Consider the following 11,247-nt stretch of genomic DNA (forward strand, 5'->3'; position numbering starts at 1 on the left):
CCATAAACTCTGCCATACTGTCCATACATGTGACGATCTGTATTTGTGGAGATGGAGTGTCAGCTTATCACAAAATAGTTATAAATTATATAGCCCCTCTTTTCATTTTGCCTAAATTTGCATCTGGTATAAATATTGTAACCAAGTTTGATGCTACATTTTTTTATTTCTGTCTTAGGATTCTCAGTAATATTTGATGTCCCTGGCTTCTCCATATTTCACCTTTGGGGTAAATTTTTAAATGTCATAACTCATTTTGGTAAGGGAGGAAAAACAGTTCTTGTTTTCTAGATATACTGTAAAAAGTGGTCTGCACCAGCCACATCATGGCTATTACAAGAGACTGGTTTGTAAGTGGAGAGGACATAGAAAGTGAGAGGCAGAAATGCAATGTCAGTTAACGTTATGGCCTTGTTCACACTTGTGGTGCCCTCAGAAGAGCAATCTGCATTGAATTGCACTTCAGAGGGCATTCATCAGTTTTAATTGAAGGAGAGAGAGGCGCCTCTAAGTGCAGGTATCCAATTTAATTAAATAAAATGACAATAGGAACTTACATAAAGGTAAGAGTGGACAAGCACATCTAAGGCGGTGGTGAGAAGTCTGATCCCAGAGAGTCCTTAGTCCTGCAGAGCGGTGTCTGGGGCGTCTTTAGCTTCTAGTGGTCTCCGTGGAAAGCCGGCTGACACGGTGATGGAAATCCGACCAGAACGAGGCTTGGGACGCTGCAGGCGCGGGATTGTGACGTCACGCATATTGGTTACGTCACGATCCCACGCCTGCAGCGTCCCAAGCCTCATTCTGGTCAGATTTCCATCACCGTGTCAGCCGGCTTCCCACGGGGACCACTAGAAGCTAAAGACGCCCCAGACACGGCTCTGCAGGACTAAGGACTCTCTGGGATCAGACTTCTCACCACCGCCTTAGATGTGCTTGTCCACACTTACCTTGATTTAAGTTCCTATTGTCGTTTTATTTAATTAAATTGGATACCTGCACTTAGAGGCGCCTCTCTCTCCTTCAATTTTTTCTACAGCTCCGGGTACCTGGTTTCAGTTTTTCCCCTGGGTGGCAGCCCTAAGCACATGGACGTCCTAGCCAATACCCAGCATATTGGATTTTAAAGAACCCCCTCCCCTTTTCCTAGGTACCCCCTCTCCCCCCCATCCCCTCCCCCTTTGTACTGTCGGATTCAGCGCCTATGTCCTTGTTATTCATCAGTTTTAACCTAGTAAACCGTGCACCAGTGTGCCACAATCGTGTGCTTTTCATGCAATTGTTTGCAATTTAGCTAAACTACCCACCGAAAGCAACAGGGGGATTCTCAGCCTCTCACACTATAGCTGTCAGATCATACACTGGTGACGTCATTTAAAATAGCAGAGGGGATTGTAGGATTGTCATTGGGTGGCTTAACAACCACTTTAAGGGCAGATTTAAACCCATGAATGCGTTTCTATTGTATATGTGCAAAATAATTATTTTGCTACAAACACAAAAAAATTAAATTACATTTGTAGATCACAAAAATATTTGGAGGTCACAAAAAATGTTAAAAAAAAAAACACACAAAGGAAAAAAAGTTTCTCACTAAAATACTATCAACTATGTATGGGGGGGATAATTATTTATTCCCTTTCAGATTTTGTAAGTTTGCCAACTTACAACAAAATAAACGGTCTATAATTTTTTTCATAGGTGTATTTTAAAAAATAGAGATAGACTATCAACCAAAAATCCAGAAAAAAAAAATACTTGATACAAATGTTATAAACTGAGTTGCAATTCAGTGGAGTAAAATAAGTATTTGATCCCCAAGTAAAACATAACTTAGTACTTGGTGGAGAAGCCCTTGTTGGCAAGCACAACATTACCCGATTCTTGATATAGAGCATTTGCAGCCATGGAAACCATAGATGCTAAGGCTGTTGTGCAGCCGTACTCGCTAAAACTACAGCCTTCTCATACCTAGCAGATCCAGAGAGGGATACAACAGCACTTATCAAAACGGGACGTAAAGCCCTAACACAATCTTCTATCTCAGTGATGGGGAACCTTGACACCCCAGATGTTTTGGAGCTACATTTCCCATGATGCTCAACTACACTGCAGAGTGCATGAGCATCATGGGAAATGTAGTTCCAAAACATCTGGGGTGCCAAGGTTCGCCATCACTGTATCTGGATCTGAAAGGCAACGATAATGTCCCAGAACATTTTACTGCAAGTTATTTATTTAAATTAACATTTGTGGCACCTGTGGCTATCTGTTGCAGAACCTAATAAAATCAGTATTTATATATATATATATATATATATATATATATACATATATATATATATATATATATACAGTCGGGTCCATAAATATTGGGACATCGACACAATGCTAATCTTTTTGGCTCTATACACCACCACAATGGATTTGAAATGAAACAAACAAGATGTGCTTTAACTGCAGACTTTCAGCTTTAATTTGAGGGCATTTACATCCAAATCAGGTGAAAGGTGTAGGAATTACAACAGTTTGTATATGTGCCTCCCACTTTTTAAGGGACCAAAAGTAATGGGACAGATTAACAATCATAAATCAAACTTTCACTTTTTAATACTTGGTTGCAAATCCTATGCAGTCAATTGCAGCCTGAAGTCTGGATCGCATAGACATCACCAGACGCTGGGTTTCATCCCTGGTAATGCTTTGCCAGGCCTCTACTGCAACTGTCTTCAGTTCCTGCTTGTTCTTGGGGCATTTTCCCTAAAGTTTTGTCTTCAGCAAGTGAAATGCATGCTCAATCGGATTCAGGTCAGATGATTGACTTGGCCATTGCATAACATTCCACTTTTTTCCCTTTAAAAACACCTTGGTTGCTTTCGCAGTATGCTTTAGGTCATTGTCCATCTGCACTGTGAAGCGCTGTCCAATGAGTTCTGAAGCAATTGGCTGAATATGAGCAGATAATATTGCCCGAAACATTTCGGAATTCATCCTGCTGCTTTTGTCAGCAGTCACATCATCAATAAATACAAGAGAACCAGTTCCATTGGCAGCCATACATGCCCACGCCATGACTCTACCACCACCATGCTTCACTGATGAGGTGGTATGCTTTGGATCATGAGCAGTTCCTTTCCTTCTCCATACTCTTCTCTTCCCATCACTCTGGTACAAGTTGATCTTGGTCTCATCTGTCCATAGGATGTTGTTCCAGAACTGTGAAGGCTTTTTTAGATGTTGTTTGGCAAACTCTAATCTGGCCTTCCTGTTTTTGAGGCTGACCAATGGTTTACATCTTGTGGTGAACCCTCTGTATTCACTCTGGAGAAGTCTTCTCTTGATTGTTGACTTAGACACACATACACCTACCTCCTGGAGAGTGTTCTTGATCTGGCCAACTGTTGTGAAGGGTGTTTTCTTCACCAGGGAAAGAATTCTTCGGTCATCCACCACAGTTGTTTTCCATGGTCTTTCCGGGTCTTTTGGTGTTGCTGAGCTCACCGGTGCGTTCTTTCTTTTTAAGGATGTTCCAAACAGTTAATTTGGCCACACTGAATGTTTTTGCTATCTCTCTGATGGGTTTGTTTTGTTTTTTCAGCCTAATGATGGCTTGCTTCACTGATAGTGACAGCTCTTTGGATCTCATATTGAGAGTTGACAGCAACAGATTCCAAATGCAAATAGCACACTTGAAATGAACTCTGGACCTTTTACCTGCTCCTTGTAAATGGGATAATGAGGGAATAACACACACCTGGCCATGGAACAGCTGAGCAGCCAATTGTCCCATTACTTTTGGTCCCTTAAAAAGTGGGAGGCACATATACAAACTGTTGTAATTCTTACACGTTTCACCTGATTTGGATGCAAATACCCTAAAATTAAAGCTGAAAGTCTTCAGTTAAAGCACATATTGTTTGTTTCATTTCAAATCCATCGTGGTGTTGTAAGATTACAATTGTGTCAATTTCCCAATATTTATGGACCTGACTGTATATATACATATGTATATATATATATATATATATATATATATATTTGTGTATATATATATATATATATATATATATATATATATATACTGTATATACTCAAAATTAAAATTACAAACTCCAACACATGCAATAAAAAAAAGTATGAAAAAATAATCTCCTTGTGCTCATGTCAAAATGATCTTTTAACCAATAAAAAATGATACAAAACCATGTAAGAAAGATAAATATAAATACCATAGCATAGAGCAGGGGTGTCAAACTCAGTTTCATTGTGGGCCGCATCAGCATTATGGTTGCCCTCAAGGGGCGGGTTATACAGTATCTGTAAGATTAGATGTCCAGAGCACCCAATGCCCCCTTACACAATTACATGGGATGTCAAGAACCCCCCCCCCCATCATCAGAAGTCAAGAGTCACCCACCCTTCCTTACATCGCAATGGATTTACATCACAATGAACCCCCTTAACTTGTGCTGCTGCCAGGAAAAAGCTGTGGGTGACTTTGTGAAGAAGTGCAGGGTCTGGAGGAGAACCAGCTTCAAGAGTCTGCTGAATGCTGAGACCAGGGGTGGCAAAGGCAAAGTGGTATTGCGGCTGCACAGGGAGGTGCAGGGTGTGCAGGAGGAGTTCTGCCCTCCTCTCTGCTGGGGACTGCTGAGAAGGGGGGGGAGGTTGGCAAAGATGAGCCTTTCTGCAATTGCACAGAGGAGTGCAGGATCTGGCAAAGGAGTTCTGTCCTCTCTGCTGCCGACCACGAGACAAGGGGGATTCCGCAGCTGCAGGAGAGGAGCGAGGGCCACATGAAATGACCTGGGGGGCCTGCATTCAGCCCGCGGGCCTTGTGTTTGACACCCGTGGCATAGAGGAAGGACAGTGATCTGATACCAACTACCTGTCTGAAATAAAAAAGATCAGATTGAACTCAACGTTCAGTCCTAAAGGGTTAAGGACTTCAGTATTAAAGATCCAAAAAGATTCCCTCTGACTAAGGCGCCTAATGAAATTCCCCCCTCTCTAATGCTGATTAACTCTTTCCACTGCCCAAAATCTTTGACCTCTGAGGTCCCTGTCATGACAGATCCTGAAATGTTTGGAAACGTTATGCGACCTAAGGCCTTTTGTTATATTATTTACATGCTCTCCTATACGTGTACTCAGTGCCCTAGGAGGTCCTGCCAACGTATCGGAGGCCACAATCACACTAACATGTAGACCACCGCTTGCGTACTGCAAGTGATAAGGTCCTTGATCTTATAGTTCTTATTGGTAGCCAAAGAGGAACATTTTTTACACCTTTTGTTGTTACATATATGCCAAGGCATGTATCAGTGTTTTTGCAATAACTTTAGTAAATCAGCCCTAAGAAAGTGCCTAGTACACACTTCCCTAATTGTTGGGTGTCACTATGACACAACTTGCCACTGAGCTACTTCGCTTCCCTCAGGGAGATGCACCCAATGTCCATGGAGACTCAGCCTAATTACCACGTATTTTTGCAATCATTACTACACTACCCGGAAGATTTGTAAAATAATGGAAAACTGTTGCAAAGGAAGTCTGGAACTAGTTACCCTTCAAAAGGGTTGGAGATCCCTTCAGGGCTTCCTTAATCTGAATAATTGAGGAAGATTCTTTCTGAGTCAATGACAGCCTTGTAAATTCCTTGAAGTTTTCAACCCTAAAGGCTTGCATGCCATAAACTCTGCCATACTGTCCATACATGTGACGATCTGTATTTGTGGAGATGGAGTGTCAGCTTATCACAAAATAGTTATAAATTATATAGCCCCTCTTTTCATTTTGCCTAAATTTGCATCTGGTATAAATATTGTAACCAAGTTTGATGCTACATTTTTTTATTTCTGTCTTAGGATTCTCAGTAATATTTGATGTCCCTGGCTTCTCCATATTTCACCTTTGGGGTAAATTTTTAAATGTCATAACTCATTTTGGTAAGGGAGGAAAAACAGTTCTTGTTTTCTAGATATACTGTAAAAAGTGGTCTGCACCAGCCACATCATGGCTATTACAAGAGACTGGTTTGTAAGTGGAGAGGACATAGAAAGTGAGAGGCAGAAATGCAATGTCAGTTAACGTTATGGCCTTGTTCACACTTGTGGTGCCCTCAGAAGAGCAATCTGCATTGAATTGCACTTCAGAGGGCATTCATCAGTTTTAATTGAAGGAGAGAGAGGCGCCTCTAAGTGCAGGTATCCAATTTAATTAAATAAAATGACAATAGGAACTTACATAAAGGTAAGAGTGGACAAGCACATCTAAGGCGGTGGTGAGAAGTCTGATCCCAGAGAGTCCTTAGTCCTGCAGAGCGGTGTCTGGGGCGTCTTTAGCTTCTAGTGGTCTCCGTGGAAAGCCGGCTGACACGGTGATGGAAATCCGACCAGAACGAGGCTTGGGACGCTGCAGGCGCGGGATTGTGACGTCACGCATATTGGTTACGTCACGATCCCACGCCTGCAGCGTCCCAAGCCTCATTCTGGTCAGATTTCCATCACCGTGTCAGCCGGCTTCCCACGGGGACCACTAGAAGCTAAAGACGCCCCAGACACGGCAGTACCCCCTCTCCCCCCCATCCCCTCCCCCTTTGTACTGTCGGATTCAGCGCCTATGTCCTTGTTATTCATCAGTTTTAACCTAGTAAACCGTGCACCAGTGTGCCACAATCGTGTGCTTTTCATGCAATTGTTTGCAATTTAGCTAAACTACCCACCGAAAGCAACAGGGGGATTCTCAGCCTCTCACACTATAGCTGTCAGATCATACACTGGTGACGTCATTTAAAATAGCAGAGGGGATTGTAGGATTGTCATTGGGTGGCTTAACAACCACTTTAAGGGCAGATTTAAACCCATGAATGCGTTTCTATTGTATATGTGCACTGAGTTTCTGTTAGGAAGGAGTATATAAAATGTGAGTTGGCCCAATTGTCAAAAAAACGAGAAATATCCATATAATATGCATAGCTTTGAGATTGAAATATTGCAGTATACCAAAAATCGAAATAATATCCACTGTATAATAATGTCATAACCTCTCATAATGTGTAATAAACATATATTTCTTTGGAAATCCAGACCTGTTAAGTAGCTGTAGACCAGGTTCCTTTACATAAGGTCTCAAACACAAGGCCCGTGGGCTGAATCTGGCCCGCTAGGCCATCGAATGTGACCTTCACACTTCTCCTGCAGCTGTGGCACCCCTCTCGTCCCTGCCCCTTAGCCAGTGCTGTATTTTGGCCTAGGCCAACAAGGCCCAGGCCTAGGGCAGCACTTTGCAGGGGGGGAGCAAAAAAGCCGCCTCCCCTCCACCTGAGACTCTATTGGCCACTGGCTGCTAGAGCCACCTCTCTCACCCCCCTACTCTCTTTCTCACCCCCCTCTTCTCTCTCTCATTCCCCCCTCTCTCTCTCATCCCCCTCTCTCTCTCATCCCCCTCTCTCTCTCATCCCCCCTCTCTCTCACCCCCTCTCTCTCTCCTTCCCTCTCTCTGACCCCCTCTCTCTCTCATCCCTCACCCGCCCCCCTCTCTCTCACTCATCCCCCCTCTCTCTCTCTCCCTCCCTCACCCACCCCCTCCTCTCTCCCACCCCCACTCTCTCTCTCTCTCATCTCCCTCACCCTTTCCCCTTCCCCCTCTCTCTCCCACCCCTTCTCTCTCTCCCTTCCTCACCCACCCCCCTCTCTCTCCCACCCCCTCTCACCCCCCCCTCTCACCCCCCCCCCCTCTCATGAGATCTGAGGGGTTCATGCTGGGACTTGTAGTCCTTAAATTTTGGAGGCAGTCACATCCATTAAAAAGAAAGGAGTGGGGCAAATCTACATAAGAGGGGGGCGGGGGTGGCCCAACTTTAGTCTTGCCTAGGGCAGCATAAAACCAAAATACATCACTGCCCTTAGCAGTAGGAAGACAGAACTCCTCCAGCAGATCCTGATCCTCTCTGTGCTGCCGGAGCACCCCCTCATCTCTGCTTCATCCGGCACCTGACTTCAGCCATCCTTTGGTCCTCTTCATTCCCCCTTCTGCTTCTCAGCTCTGCCCCAAACGTCTTCCAGGCAGCAGCACAAGGTAAGGGGGGTGCACTGTGATGTAAAGTATGGTCGAGGGGCTCTTGACATCTGATGTAAGGGGGAGTAGGGTGCTCTGGATATCTAGAGATACAACTGTCCCTTTGAGGGTAACCATAATGTTGATGCAGCAAACGATGAAATTGAGTTTGACACCCCTGCTTCACTTAATTTTCAGTCCTGTCAAGTAATTGCAGACCAGGCTCCTTTACATCATTCCCAATCCTGTTAGGTAGTTGTAGACCAGATTCCTTTATAACATTCCTCTTTACCATTGTTAAGCAGTTGGCCTCTACCAAGAGTATCATTAAATGCTTTTTTGTTATATTTATGTGGATCAGATCATCTCTCTGGAATAGGACTTCATCACAAACCTGTTCCTGGCAATATTTCTATCAAATCAGAGACGTGACTAGAACCTTCAGGGCCCCGGTGCAAGAAACCATGAAGGCCCCCCTCGGACCCCTGGCCGGAGCCCTTCCCTTCAAGCCTGGGGCTCTTCCCACTGATCCTGGGGCCCTTTACTCTCATTGCGGGGCCCTTTATTAAGGTCCCACAGCGGGACCCTTTCACAAGTTCTGCAGTGGGCCCCCTTCCTTTCATCTTGGGGCTTCCCCACGGTGGTGGAATGCCAGGGCCCGGTCACAAGTGTGACCTTTGCCATCCTGGAAGTTCAGCCACTGCTGTCAGTAGTTTTTTTTTTTTTGTATTTTAATTGTATTATTTTTTATCATTTTATTTTATTTTTTTACAATGTCACTGACTATGACTCCGTCCATTCAGAAAAGGAAGGAGCTGGTAAATTACATATTTACCGACCCCTTCCTGGTTCTCTATTGTGACACATCCCCTGCAGCAGCCGGCAGGAGAGGGAAGGAAGCACAGTGGGGGTGAGGTGGGGGGCACCAGGGGAGCACACATAGGCCCAGAGACAGCAGAACACAAGTGAACTGGATAGGAGGAGTGACGGGGGCAGCATACGGAGGAACCAATCTCCTCCATTCTCCTCCTGCAGCTACAGAAGGAAAAAGGAGGACAGTGATTTCTGTACATGCTGCCCCCACCGACCCTCCTATCCAGGTGTACAGGGGAGCCGCGCAGGCCCCACTGGAGCATGGGGCCCGGTTGCAATTGCAACCCCTGTAGTTACGCCCCTGTATCAAATACCATCCAAGCACTATGTATATTAGTCAAAAATCCAAGACTAGACACTAATTTGTTGAGATAGAACTGCCTAAATGTGTGGTTAGCATTGAGAACTGCATTTACATAATACCTTATAATGCTCCAAAATATCTCCAGTGTCCATTAGATAGTATAAATGATTGTCTTCCCACATGGCAGTGGATCCTTCCATATGAATCTTCCCACAGCCTGTGCTCTGACCATATCCCCAGTAGGGGATATGACGGTGACGAAGTCAGAAATGACGTAACGCGTCGGGGCATGACCAGACGACGCTCAGCAGACAGTGAGTGAGGAGTGTTCTGACATCCGGCGGTTCGGTCCTCCACGGCGTGGAGCCTGGGGATAGTTTTCTGATGGATGCCACCCCCTTTATTATTATGATGACATGTGCTTTTTTATGTGGAACCAAGTGAGTGTAATATATTGTGGTTGATAATAAATGCAAATTTTAAAACGTTATTGCACTAGTGGGATTGTGCTTTCTCTTCACATGGTTGGAGTGTATGACTCGTTACTCACCTGTGGGAGTTTTCCAGTGTGATCCTGAGATTCTTGCATTCTATCTTAGTTACGAGAGTGATTAAGCAACAGCATTTGTTGAGTGCGTTTTTCAGCTGCTTCCCTGGACACGGTGGTGGTGGAGATTGGTGACCCAGAGTTTCAACACACATTATATCAAGAGTTCTCCTTGGATCATTTTTCTGTGTGCCTATCATGTGGACTTTAATTTTAAAGTTTTAACAGATTTATATTCATGTTATATTTATTAACCACTTGCCGACTGCCGCATGACTATTTACGTCGGCGGTCAGCCCCTCACAGGCAAAGCGACGTAGGGCTACGTCGCTAGCCTGTAAGGGTTTTGGGAGCGAGCGCGCGCGCCGCCGGATGCGCGCTCCCGCTCGGTCACGGACCCCCCCACGCGTGTGCCCGGTGGACCCGATATCCGCCGGGCACTCGCGATCGTCCGTGACAGCGGGAGAAAGGCAGGCGGCTAATGTAAACAAGCCGCCTGTCAGTCTCCCCTGTGTAGAAACAGTGATCAAACGGTTCTACTATGTAGGACCGTTGATCACTGTTCTTACACATCAAGCCACAGCCAATCACAGTTAGAAACACGCCCCTAGGACACACTTAACCCCTCCCTCTCCAATACAGTTAACTCCTTCACTGCCAGTGTCATTTTTACAGTAACAGTGCATATGTATAGCACTGATTACTGTAGTAATGTCACTGGTAGCCCCAAAACTGTCAAAAATGTCAGTCAAGGGTCCGATCTGTCCGCCCCAATGTTGCAGTCCCGCAAAAAAAATCGCAGATCGCCGCCATTACGCGTTAAAAAAAGAAACAACAAAAATGACAAAAATCTTTCCCTTTGTTAGTAAACGCAATAACTTTTGCGCAAACCAATCAAAATACGCTTTTTTGCGTTTTTTTTTTTACCAAACATATGGTAAAAAAAAAAATTGGCCTAAAATGTTAAAAAATTTTGATTTTTACATTTTTTTTTGGGGGAATTTCATATAAAAAAATGTGAAAAATATTGTTTTTTTTGCAAAATTGACGCTCTTTTTTTGTTTATAGCGCATGATCAAAAAATCGCACAGGTGATCAAATCCCACCAAAAGAAAGCTCTGTTTGTGGGAAAAAAAGGACGTCAAATTAGTTTAGGTACAGCGTCGCACGACCGCGCAATTGTCCGTTGAAGTCACGCAGTGCCGAATCGCAAAATAGGCCCTGGTCAGGAAGGGGGTAAAATCTTCCGGGGCTTAAGTGGTAAAGGATCTTTGAGGTTTTTTATTTCTGTGATCCTATTTTGCAGTACTGACACTGTATTGGTACTGGTACTGTGTGGTTAAGTTGTGTCAAGAAGGTGCCACCATTATTGCGCTACTGGATTTTTCTGCTATTGCCGCAGGAGACTCCCTTTTATATACATATCCGCAGTATGTTCTGGTGGATTTCCTATAGATGAAGTTGAGTG

This window comes from Pelophylax lessonae (genome assembly GCF_965119305.1).
Source record: "Pelophylax lessonae genome assembly, chromosome: 12".
In the NCBI taxonomy this organism is placed as follows: Eukaryota; Metazoa; Chordata; class Amphibia; order Anura; family Ranidae; genus Pelophylax; species Pelophylax lessonae.